Here is a 12,293-nt window from a genome sequence, read left to right on the forward strand (position 1 = left end):
CTTATTGCATCCAGGCAGGATAAACTTAAAGCCATCACTAACATAAGCTAAATTATTGTAAGTAATATTTGGCGTGAAAAAAATGAACCCTTGCTGCTTCCAGTCAGCTAAATTGCTTGGAAATTTGTCATCCGAATCGACAAGAGTGGCCAATACAAAAAAATAAATAAAATAATAATAATAATTTTAAGTAGAAACTATACTTGTGTACACATCATTAGCAATCAGCAAGGTATGCAATTAAATCATGTACATGTATCTCAAATACCAGTCTGCCAGCATTAGAAAAAAAGATTAAGTACCAATAATCACCTTAAGCATGAAAAAATACAAACAAAACAGAATACCTTTAAGTACAAGGATACTTTGTAACTTATAAGTCCAGTAAATGCCAAAACAAAACTCTAAAATTGAGACTGATTTTAATATAGTTTTTAAAACTATAATGTTAAACTAAAAGTGATCACTAACATAAGCTAAATTACAAGTCCTATTAACCACAAAAAAAATTATAGCATGAAGAGCACTCAAAATTATTCTGTATATTTTCCCTTCAAAGCAGTAATTCCTTTCCAATCCCGGTCTTTCAGGTCATTGGGCTCTAAATTACGGCAACGGTCACAATCGTCCTTTCCTTTGACTTGACCAGTGATGATAAATTGTTTCAAATGTCTCTCCACGGCAGAGATTTCAGGCTTTGTCCAGCTCCTTCTGGAAGGAGTCTGACGGCCTAAGCAAATAAGACATTTAGTTTTACTTGAAAAATCTGCATTCAAAAAAAGACCACAAGAAGTCATCACAGACATTTGTGTTTACTCTCCCAAAGTTAACCATGAAATGGCAAGTTCACCTCTCTTTTGGCCTGGTCCCAGATTATTTTTAAGTACAGGTGTGCTGAGTCCATCACGTTTGGTCTCTATGGAGTCAGTGCGTGTTGATGTTACCTCTGCTTCTTGCTGTTCAGGTGTATCATCTATGACACACAATTTAAGGAAAAACAACATACATAAAATCTTTTTGTCAGCCGGGTGTAAATTTAGGTTTTTGGTCCTTTGTGGTGCTACAGGAAAGACAACAATAACTTGCTAAAATAACACTCCACAAGCATTTAAATTGTTTACTGTTGCATTTTTGCTAGTTACCATTAGCTTAACGTCATTACAGTGAAGAGTGAAAAGCAATGGAGATCACACACCTGGCATGTCCTCATGAGTACTGTCATCCCCTGGTTCTTCAGTATCAACATGAACTCTGTCTAAAAGGTAAATGAAAGGACAAAACAGTTCTTAACCACCCCACTCTCACTAGCAAGCTCAAGAAACAAACTCCTCCATATACACAATATACAGTGGTACCTCGGTTCTCGAACTCACTAGAACTCGAATTTCTTGAAAGTCGAACAAACCAGTTTGACCTAGAACTCGATCTGAATATCAGAAGTCGAACCGTGAACGCCGACCTAATAAATTGTACGTGCCAGGAAATGAGTCATACTACAATGCAATTCTTACTTGAATGCCTTCTTCACAGATTGGACGATTAACCAAATAAAGCAGCGCAACATTACAGTAACTAACAATAAATAAACCACTAACTTACGTGTACTATTAGACCATTTATGTCATTTATTTAAACTTTATTTTACCAGGTAAATTAACTGAAACCAGTTCTCACTGCTTTACGTGATATTCGGGAGAAATAGCAGATTACGCGTCGGAACTGCCTGGGATACAAACGCCATGCGTGTAACTAAACTCTTCAGCCAATAAGAGAAAAGGTGTGTCGTCACGGAGCCGGTTCCAGTTTGTGCAGCCGGGTGAGAGGTCACAATGCATCTAACCGTACTGTAATGCATTGCGTCAGGATCAGAATGCGTTGCTTTAAGCCAGCGTTGTAAGCAAGTCGAACGCACCCAAAGACCGGACTGGGGAAACAATCTGAAACGCGGACTTAATACAGAGGACTAATGACAACAACCAGAAACAGCTGATCACATGGGGATCCCACACAAGGTTAACGAGGCGGCGTGGCACACGGAAGGAGCGGATGATCGGGGCAGGACAGGGATAATGTTGGGATAAGATCTTTATTGTTTTGGAAGCCATTAAGAAAAAAATGCTCTTCTTGTTTTATCCTGTTAATTTTGTGTTTAAATGCAAAAAAAAAAAAAAAAAAAAAAAAACATAAACATATTTAGGTGTAATTTTGGGGGGCCGGGAACCAATTAATTGGTTTTCCATTATTTCTTATGGGAAAAATTTGATCACTTTTTAGGATTTGATCCAGAGTCCGGAACGGATTAAGTTAGAGAACCGAGGTACCACTGTAATCGTAATATGAGTGATTTAATTCAGCATAATATAGATTTGCCCTAAGATTTCTTGCGTGAGCACGAGAGTCAAAAAGCATGTCACACCAAACACGTGAGAGTTGGCAACCCTGGCAATGCGTGTGTTTAAGGCGTTAAACAAAACTGTTTAGGGGCTGCTGCCATGTTAAGATTATAAATTTACAAATCTCATCCACACCCAGAGCCTTACCATCGAAGAGTTTTTTGACTACTTCAGTGACCTCAAACCTAGATATGGGCAAGTCCCTGTCTGAGTTGCCGCTGTACTTCCTCCAAGTAAAGCCCTGCTTCCTCCTCCTGAGTTGCCTGACAGTTTGCCAGAACATTTCACTTCCACTGCTTTTATCCTGTTCATTTTGTGTTTAATTGCTAAAAAAAAAAAAAACATATTTAGGTGTAATTTTGGGGGGCCGGGAAGCAATTAATTGATTTTCCATTATTTCTTTTGGGAAAAATTCGATCAGAACTCAAACTTTTTAGGATTCGATCCGGAGTCCGGAACGGATTAAGTTCGAGAAGCGTGGTACCACTGTATCTAAATACTGTAAAGCTGACATCAATATTCCGAAGTTAACAAATGTAATTAAAAATGCTCAGTACCAGACGGATCGATGTGGATCTCATCTAGGCTTTTCCCTTTATAATCTCAAAGCCGTCCCTATTCAAGTGCCACAAGTATCTTACTTATCTTTGCAAGCTGGAGTGTACCCTCCGGAAGGCGGTAATACATGCGGTGAACTCTAACATTGTGTCCAAGAAAATCAGCTAACTGATCAAGCTCTGTATCTTTCAGATTAAGTACTGTAGAGAGGGTTGCAATGTGTTTTCTGAGCTTCATAGATGTAAGCGCTTTAGGGTTTTTGACACTCTTTCACAAACTGCCGTATGCAATCTGAACCTCTGAAGTGGTGCAATGAATTTGACAAAGCAAATAAATAGGCATTTACTTCATATTTGTGACGTTGGTGGAGTGGGCGAGCAGGAAAGCAGGCGAGAGCAGCCGGATGGACGGGTAAGCAGGGTTTATTTGGAGACGACAGGGCAGACAGGCAAGAACTTCCACGAACAATACACATGACAGATCTGGGAGACAGTGGGAGATGTAGGATCACACATGCACATATCACAGGGCCTAAATTCCAGGTGGCCTGAGACAAGGCCGAGCCTGGTACGAGAGGCACCAAAGGGGGGTTACACACACAAACACACACACACAGATAACCAGGGAGGCTAGCACTCCAACTTTTATTGCCCAAAGATTTAGGGACCTACAGACAAGCAGAGTGGACTTCCCGGACAGGGGTCCCTCGACTTGGCACCCAACCCCCTCCACATACACTCTGCCTTACATTTCACTCACCCAACAGACAAACACCCTAAAGGAAGTTTCATTTAAGTCTGGCTTTTGTATACCCTGTATATTGATTTACTCACGACTACTAGTCTCAATATACAGATACGTTATGTTTGTATGTGTCCTAACTTTTAGAGAGTCTTCTGTGTTAAAAACCCCCCCTTCTCTTCCAACATTCCTTTGTGGTCCTTATCTGATCTTGGTGGACAGTCACCAAGTTTCTTTGTTTCTACCATGCTATGTTAAAAGAACTGAATTAAGGTGTATCTTATCCATTCTGGAGAAGATGAATTGGCACAAGCCACACCAAACAAAATATGTTGTTTCCAGATGTGCAACTTATATTGATATTACCACAAACTAACGGCCACGCCTATCTATGGATAAGATGTGCTGTTTGTAATAGGAATATTCGATGTAATATCCGCACAAAGTGTAACATCTGTTGAGGTGCAACCCAAAACCCCTGTATCCTATACTGAGGTGAATCAGTCACATAGATACAATAATTAATTGTTTAATCAATTAATGCAGATGGTATGAGGTATGTACCTGTGAAGCTGGTATGGCATGTTTGGTATCAAACTGATTGTTAATCACCCCTGATTCCAAATCTGGTCAGTGATTACCATAAAAGTGGATGTATCAAAAGTTATAACAGCTTAATGAAAATCATCAGTAAAGGTAGAATCAGGCGGGCCATAAATCTCAAAAGGACTGATACAGACCCCCTTCCGAAAGCCCGCCAAATGGATGGCCAGCCATTGGGCCAGGAGTCGAATTCCTGGTCATCCCTATTCATGAACTTTAGACCATAAAAATCTAGCACCTCAGAACAAAGGGGAGCAGAGAACAACCAGCAGCAGAGCAGAACAACTGCCAGCCGGCGCAGAGAAAACCATCCGCCCGAAGGAGAACATCAGCCCGGGAGAAGAGAAACCCACAAGAAGCCCTCCGGTGAAGGCCCAGCTGAACAGAGAACAGCACCCAAGACAAAGCTTCACCAGGAGAGAGAATCTAAAGGGACTCCACTCCACTGCTCCAAACACCACGCCTTCCTGAGTGCCATCAGCTCAGCAGCTCTGCCATCAACTGCCAAGACCCCCCCCCCCCTCACTCTTCAACCAAGTAAACCAACTTCCTTTCATTCTAACAACTTAAGCTGTTCTGTTTAACCTGCTATAAGACTTTAGGGTCGTGTTTCCACAAACTATGCTTGCTTTGCAGAACAGTATTTCCCATTTAAGGTTACTCATTTAAATCCGGTCATTGCATTTTCATAATTACATCGTTTGTTTTATTCCGTTATTTTGTGTTTGTTGTTTGTGTTAGGTGTAATGTCTGTCTTATGTTAGTTATAGTGTTAGCTAGGAATAAATGCATGTCTTTTACACAACTTTAGCCTCCGTCATTGTGTGTCTCATAATAAGTTCCTGCCATTGTGCGATCTTGCTACACGCTCTGAACCTCAAACTCGCCTGAAACATCGCGAGACTCTCTCTCATTGGCCGTGAGGGGAGCTTCGCTACCAATCGTGTACATTACCTGGTGATGCAGCTCGCTGGACGAGCCTTCTAACCCAGGTTACTAAGCGATACTGGTAATTAGTGAATCCCATTTAAGTCTCACATTAACAGACTCACAGGGATACCGCAATTGAGTTTGGAGGAGCCGACCATTCGGCATAACAATTGATTAATAATCAGCATTAAATAATAATTAATTAAACTTTAATTAATTCAAACATATTGGTGGAGAATATTAAAATTTATTTGAGCTATTAATTCCTACATTAATGGTGGAGAATGCGGGCACAAGGTTCAAACTTTTTAAGAGCACACAATTTAAACTTTTTATGACCGAACGTGCAGTTGAATAAGCGCTACTGTGAACGGGTTCCAAAGTTGAGGATTAATTGCACTCACGGCAGTCCGAAGGCATTTAAGCGGGATTGTACGGGCTTATTATTTTTTATTTCTATTATTAGTAGTTATTTTCTTTTGTTTTATTTTCGGTTATTTTATTTTAGGTTTCATTCGTTTTAAACTGCAGTAAACTTAAACCCTATATCTGACGAGATTCTCAGGTATAGCGCGTTGTTTCCAGGATAGATTCGGACGAGTTTCTCCCTTTCTATAAATCCTGGCAGAGATCTCTCTTTCTATTAGCGAACAGGAATTCTTGTTAAGAGGATCTAACCTGAATTCTGTTGCTAGGACTCCCTGAGATAAGACCGATAGCTTAGCTACCTATCAGGATCTTTCTCGTATGTGTGTGCCTGCTTTAGACAAAGCAAGTTTAACACCACTTTGCGCTGTGAGCCAAGTGTGTATGTTATTTAGAATTTGGGAGTCTCCAGTGCTTGAGACCCGCCGTGGTTAAGCACCATTTGCGACGAGATATAGTGCACTCGCTATTTAGATCCGTCGCCGTAACGCGAGCGCTGTCTCGCTTCAGCAATTGTTTTAAGGGGTTTTAAACTGCGCAAGACACAGAAGTTAGCCGCAAGCGGCGTGTGCATACTTTAAAAGTGTATGTCACTCATCTAGCGTCGGCAATCGCCTAGCAACCGTCTTGGTTACGAGTGCAGTCAGCGGACGCCACTCTAACCACTTAAAGGTCAGAGCCCTGAAGGCCTGCCTGACGCCATTTGTTTTTTTCTCCTGGGTCACCAGTGACCCCACCCCTTAGGCTCACGTACCTGGGACCCCCCCACAAAGGGAGCAACGTCCCATTGAGCCTCTAGTGGTCAGGCATTGGACTACCACTCCATTTCGAAATTGCGCCTCTAGTGGTCAGGCATTGAACTACCACTCCATTTCGAAATTGCGCCTCTAGTGGTCAGGCATTGAACTACCACTCCATTTCGAAACTGCGCCTCTAGTGGTCAGGCATTGGACTACCACTCCATTTCGAAATTGCGCCTCTAGTGGTCAGGCATAGAACTACCACTCCATTTCGAAATTGCGCCTCTAGTGGTCAGGCATAGAACTACCACTCCATTTCAAAAGTGCGCCTCTAGTGGTCAGGCATTGGACTACCACTCCATTTCGAAATTGCGCCTCTAGTGGTTAGGCATAGAACTACCACTCCATTTCGAAATTGCGTCTCTAGTGGTCAGCCATAGTAGTGTAACAACATCTGAGTTGGGTCTCTAGTGGTCAACACCGGTAATACCAACACACATAATTGGACACACAGGTTCTTGCCTGAAAGCAGGAATCAACTTCACAGACCAAATCGATTAGATCACAACACATTAACATCTAATTAGGTTATTGCTGCATACCTAATTGATGTTTACAATTAAACAATAAGAACCAATTAATTTGGTTTGATTTCTGTTTTACCTTTTTGATTTATTTTAGGTTTTATTTCATTTTATGCTTTCATTCACTCTCTCTCCCCCAACAAGGAGACTTGCATAGAAGTTCAACCATTATTAATAACAGTAAACCAGTTACACATCAGGGAGGCATTGAGGTTTTGGATGTGATCAGTTGAGCTTTTCCTGTGCTGAGTGCTTACCATTCGCTCTCTGTTGGTTGAGCTTACCTGTAGCTCTGCTGTCACTGCTTACGATCGTACAATTTGTCAGAACCGAAGGGGAGTTCTCAGCAATTGGACGCCCAAAAGCGCGCCAGCCCGGCTGCACCCGCTGACTCATTAAGGGCAAGGTTGGCAGGTATCTCGGGAGGTCATTACAAGTTTGAGCAGGACCTCGTCTAGGGCGAAGTTCAGGAGAACAGCCCTAGCTTGGACTCTCAATCGGTTGGGTGACACCTGAGTGCCGTTGCGCCGTCTCTTGTTCGAGTCAGGGCCAAAAGTGCGCCCGATAAGCTGAGCCCCACCTGGCTTGTCTCAGTTGTGCGTACAGAACACCCCCTTCCAAGTTGACATTGCTGGGGATCGGGGGAGTGGGAGCTGGACTTGGGCCTGCTTGGCTGGGATTGAGCTTGTGGGACGTGCCCTACTCAGGAGGGACACCTGACAGCGTTCAAGCCTCTCTAACTGCATGACTAGCTTAACACCGCAACACCTCATATAGGGACAAATAAAGCAGAACCTGCTAGTGGTCCCCCTTCTGGTCAAAGCGGAGTTGTACAACAGAGCCCAACCCAGGGGTAATCTGATCTGCAACAGCAAGCTACGTTTGAATGCAGTCCCATTGGTTTGAAGCTGTTATTTCTCATTTCCTGTTCCCAACTTCTCCTGTGGTCTTCTGACACTGTCAATAGCCACAGATCTGCAATTTCCAGGATAAGGCTTTATCCTTTCCCCCTCACTAGGGCATCTCTCAGGCTCTAGAGTAACTCACACTGTTCTAACCTGCAACAACTTCTCCCAGGGAACAATTTTTGTTTGTTTATTTTGTCGTGGGTAACTATTCCCGTGGTTCACTACACCCTTCCAGTTACCCATTGACAGGCCCCAAGTTCTACTTTATTTTATTTTGTTGGTTTAATTTGTTCGCCCAGATTTAGGTGTCAAGCCACCCACCTAGGCAACACCCAACCTGAGTAACAGATTTCTGCAGCCACCCTCCTGTTGACCGAGTCACAATGACCCACATCGAAAGCCCACTGGACCAGTGGAAAGACTTTGGTATCTGGCCTGAAGATGTGACTCCCAACTTGCCGCCTGGTCATGTCGATCTCACATGGTCCAAAGAAGCTGACCAAATTGAGGACGACATTGCCGAACTTATGGACATGCCACCCACTCAGAAATGCGGGAGTAAAGAGCTAACCAAAATACTCGGCTCCCTCGCACACAAACTACTAGCCAGGCTGAAGATGAATGAAGAGGGAACGTCCCGTCTCCAGCAAAGGGTGCAAGCACTCCAACAGCAGGAGGAAAACACCCAACGACTACTGACAGAGACACAGAGAGATGCCGCCCAGGCCCAACATCACATTGGGAACCTGGAGCAAGAACTCCAAAAGAGAAGCTCTCCACCCCATGAGGAGGAGGAGACGGAAGAAGGCGAGATGCCTCACACCAGCAAAAAGCTTCAACATGCCCTGGAAGAGCTCAGAGCTGAAGCTGACCAGCAAAAACAGCAAGCCAGAGCCACCAGAAAAAACCTTGAAGCCAGATTGGACCAGGCCGACACCCTGCTGGACAGAGCCCACACGGAGCTCAAGAAAAAGGATGGTCGGATCCAGGCCCTGGAAAACCATCTGGACGAGGCACAGAGATGCCTGCACAAGCTGAATCACCAACTGATCAGTTCCCAAGAACAGCTCACCGAGGCCAGAACGAAACATTGGGCTGACGCAGAAGAGATTGACCAGCTGAGACGGGGACTGAAGCAAGCATATGAGGTGAAGTCAGAATTTGGAACATCCTACGAATCAGCGATGGGACCGACGTCATCTCTAACAGTGCGGTCGCTCCCAAGGCACACGGGGATCTCTCATCGGGACAAGGTAACTCCCTGCCCATCACCAGACCTTGAGGAACCAAGAACCCAGAAGGTCTCTCTCAGAGAAGACACCACAGATGGAACAGGCCTACCAAAGCGAACGTTACACCAGCACCGTGCTACCACAAAGGAGCTTGATAAAGTAGCTCGGAATATCAACACGTTCACCCCGAATCCCAGAGGAGGCCACGACATTCATGCCTACCTCCAAGACATTGACTTCCACCTCCAAAGACTGGACAATGTGACCAATGAGGACAGAGTCTACCTCATCAGGATCACATCTAGCCTGGAGGTCCGCAGCTTCTTGGATCGACAACCTAGTCGAATCAAAGCCAACGCCATGCTGCTACACGAAGCACTGACTCGGGAGTTTGCTGATCCTGAGTCAGAACAAGGTATCGCCGTCGCCTTCGATGTTAAACAGAGCAGACAAGAAGCTCCCCAAGCCTACTACAATCGCCTTCGTCGGGCATATTTTGGGTCCAGAAATGAGCCAGACATGGAAGAAGATGCGAACTTCAAGGCTCTCTTCCTTCGGAACCTCCACCCAACCATTAACCACTACCTGGGGCTCATGGCTTGTCCCCGCACCATGACAAGTCAACAACTGCGAGACCTGGCGATCAAGGCGTACCACAAACAAAGAACAGCAGCTGAGAAGGCAACCAAGGCTCCGGCAGTGCTGAACCTTGGCACTACAGATCCCATCTAGCGTTGGAAGGTGGCCACCCTCCTCATCAACCACCAATCCACGACCGAGGTTGGAGAACAGCAAGCCACAGTGAGCGTTACCCTGGTGTGCCCCCACAGCAGTCAAAGACTCAGCCAGACTGGTGGGAGACACGGCGCTATCCTAACAAGGGTAAGCTAAGACCAATGGAGCCATGGAACAAGTGGAGAGACCGACAGGGAAACCAGTTTCCTAAGCTAAGCTCTCCCCCAAGTTCCCGACGGAATCCACCACGGAACTGGCAAGACAGAAGGAGAGGTTACGATCCAGACTCGAGGCCTGGACGAACCAAGGAAGAAGAGGAGTCTAATCTACTACAGTTGCTGCGTGATTTCTTTACTCAGCATCCCCTCAAGGGTCAAGAGGACTTTCAGAAGAAAGATCCAAAATGACTAGGACGGAAGCACAAATCACGCAGGACCCCACAACCCTCACCTGAACCCACACCAGACAATGCCTACAAACTCCCTCAGAGGTCAGCCCCAAATGACACTCAACAGTCATCGGCCTTCCCTACCAGAAATATTGGAACAACTGAAGAAGTCCCACCTCAATTAGAAAGTGCTACTGACTCATGCCCAGTAAGAGCACCTGATGTTGCCATCACCAACACAGAGCTTGATCAAGGGGATGAGCCCCCGCCGGTGCCCGGCAGCACTGTCCTGGTTGTGTGCCTTGACTCAGAGCACCAATCTGACTGTGGCGACGCCTCACCATTTCCTGGCCAGGCCCCTGTGCCACAGCTTCTGGGTGACCTGATGGAAAGGGGGGTAGCCAAGAAATTCTACCTCTCCATCACCCTGGAAGATGTTCTCACCCTCGAGGCCCTCATCGACACTGCAGCAGACATCACCCTCATGTCAGCCAGTCTCTTCTATCAGGTGCAGCACCTAGCCGCCCAGAAGAACAAAACCCTCCAGCCGAGGAAATGCTCTTTGGACGTGCAGGCATATTCACCAGTGGGCACCAGGATGGATCACATGATCCCCCTCAATTTGTCCATCGGCCCCATGAATGTAATGCACCCTGTATACATTTCCCAACTTGAGTCCATTCCATTCCTCATTGGGAAAGATTTGATGAACCGGTTCGAGCCATTGTTAGACTTCCAACGTCAGAAAATTTGGGCTCAAGTTAGAGAACCGCTGCCGCTGTGGACACCTGACACAGCCACATGGGAATGTCAAACCCTGGCTGTCTCCTCGGACCTCACTCCACACCATGGAGAGAGCACAGCTGGAGATCAGTGTCTTGACGCAAGAGACCCATACCAGCATCATGACTCCTTCCTGTGCAGGCAGGACCCTACCCTGGGATCCTTCTGCCCCAAGATCGGGAAAGGCATGTGGCCCCAAGGCATGGAAGTCACAGATCTGGTAATGACCATGGAGGTAGAAGAGTCACCAGTGACAAAAGAGATTGTATGTCACGTGGAGCTTGCTGACGACCAACACCTGACAATCCATGCCATAACTGCCCAGCCTGACGCAGTACAGTCACCCAGCTGCCACAACTATTCTCAGGAGGAACCAGCAGCACCCAACATTGTGGACACGCCCACACCAATGGAACCGTCGCAACACCACTACTTTGATGAAAATGTCTGTCAAGACATGATCACCATTTATGTAGATGGGTGCTCATTCAAACATCAGGGGACCCTGAAATCTGGAGCTGGCATTCTGTGGCTCAATGACGACCCTGTCCCACCACAACAGCTCAAGCTTGGTCCTCACACGTCACAGTACGCAGAGCTGGCAGCAATCCTAATCACCCTGGAGATGGCCTCCGAACGTGAAGTAAAGGACCTGCTGATCTGCAAAGACTTCAGCTATGCACGTCTCAACTTCATGTGCCATCTCCCTCACTGGACACGGAATGGCTTCAAGACATCAGGGAACAAGCCAGTCAAACACAAAGACCTCCTGCATACGTGCGATGCTCTGATTACCGCACGAAACACGCAGATTTACTGGAAGAAGGTTTGTGGTCATTCCAGACTCCCAGAACTGGACAAGACGTACAATGACCACACTGATGCACTCGCTAAAGCAGGAGCACTGCATGGTGACTGTCCCCTCCCACCCGCCCATGCTGTCCAGGTCGTCACCTGCAGCCACAGCCGAGCACCTACCTCGATGCCAGAGGCCTCACTTCTGGAAGTTTCCCTTCAGGTCTCCAACTCTGACATCGTCTCTCTCCAGCCCACTGATGCTGTGTTCAATAAGGTCTGCGATCACCTCCGCGACCTCTCTGCTAACTCGATCTCCACAACTGATCAGGCATCCCTTCCTGACCTCCATCACCTGATGATGGCTTTACCCTTTCTTCATCTTGCCGAGGGCGTACCTCTTGATGTCCCTGATGCCCACACTTCACCACAGCTCGTGGTCCCTCAGGCACAAAGGGGGGTCATGCTACTGTACGC

General features: G+C 46.0%; 1 long non-coding RNA gene across 1 annotated transcript in view; it reads left to right on the plus strand.

The window, feature by feature from the left end:
• Positions 1-12,293, plus strand: part of LOC140590924 (uncharacterized) — a 136,187-nt gene that overhangs the window by 41,287 nt on the left and 82,607 nt on the right. The gene's annotated exons all lie outside the window — the stretch shown is intronic.

The sequence above is a fragment of the Paramormyrops kingsleyae genome, chromosome 5 (assembly GCF_048594095.1).
Source record: "Paramormyrops kingsleyae isolate MSU_618 chromosome 5, PKINGS_0.4, whole genome shotgun sequence".
Classification (NCBI taxonomy): domain Eukaryota; kingdom Metazoa; phylum Chordata; class Actinopteri; order Osteoglossiformes; family Mormyridae; genus Paramormyrops; species Paramormyrops kingsleyae.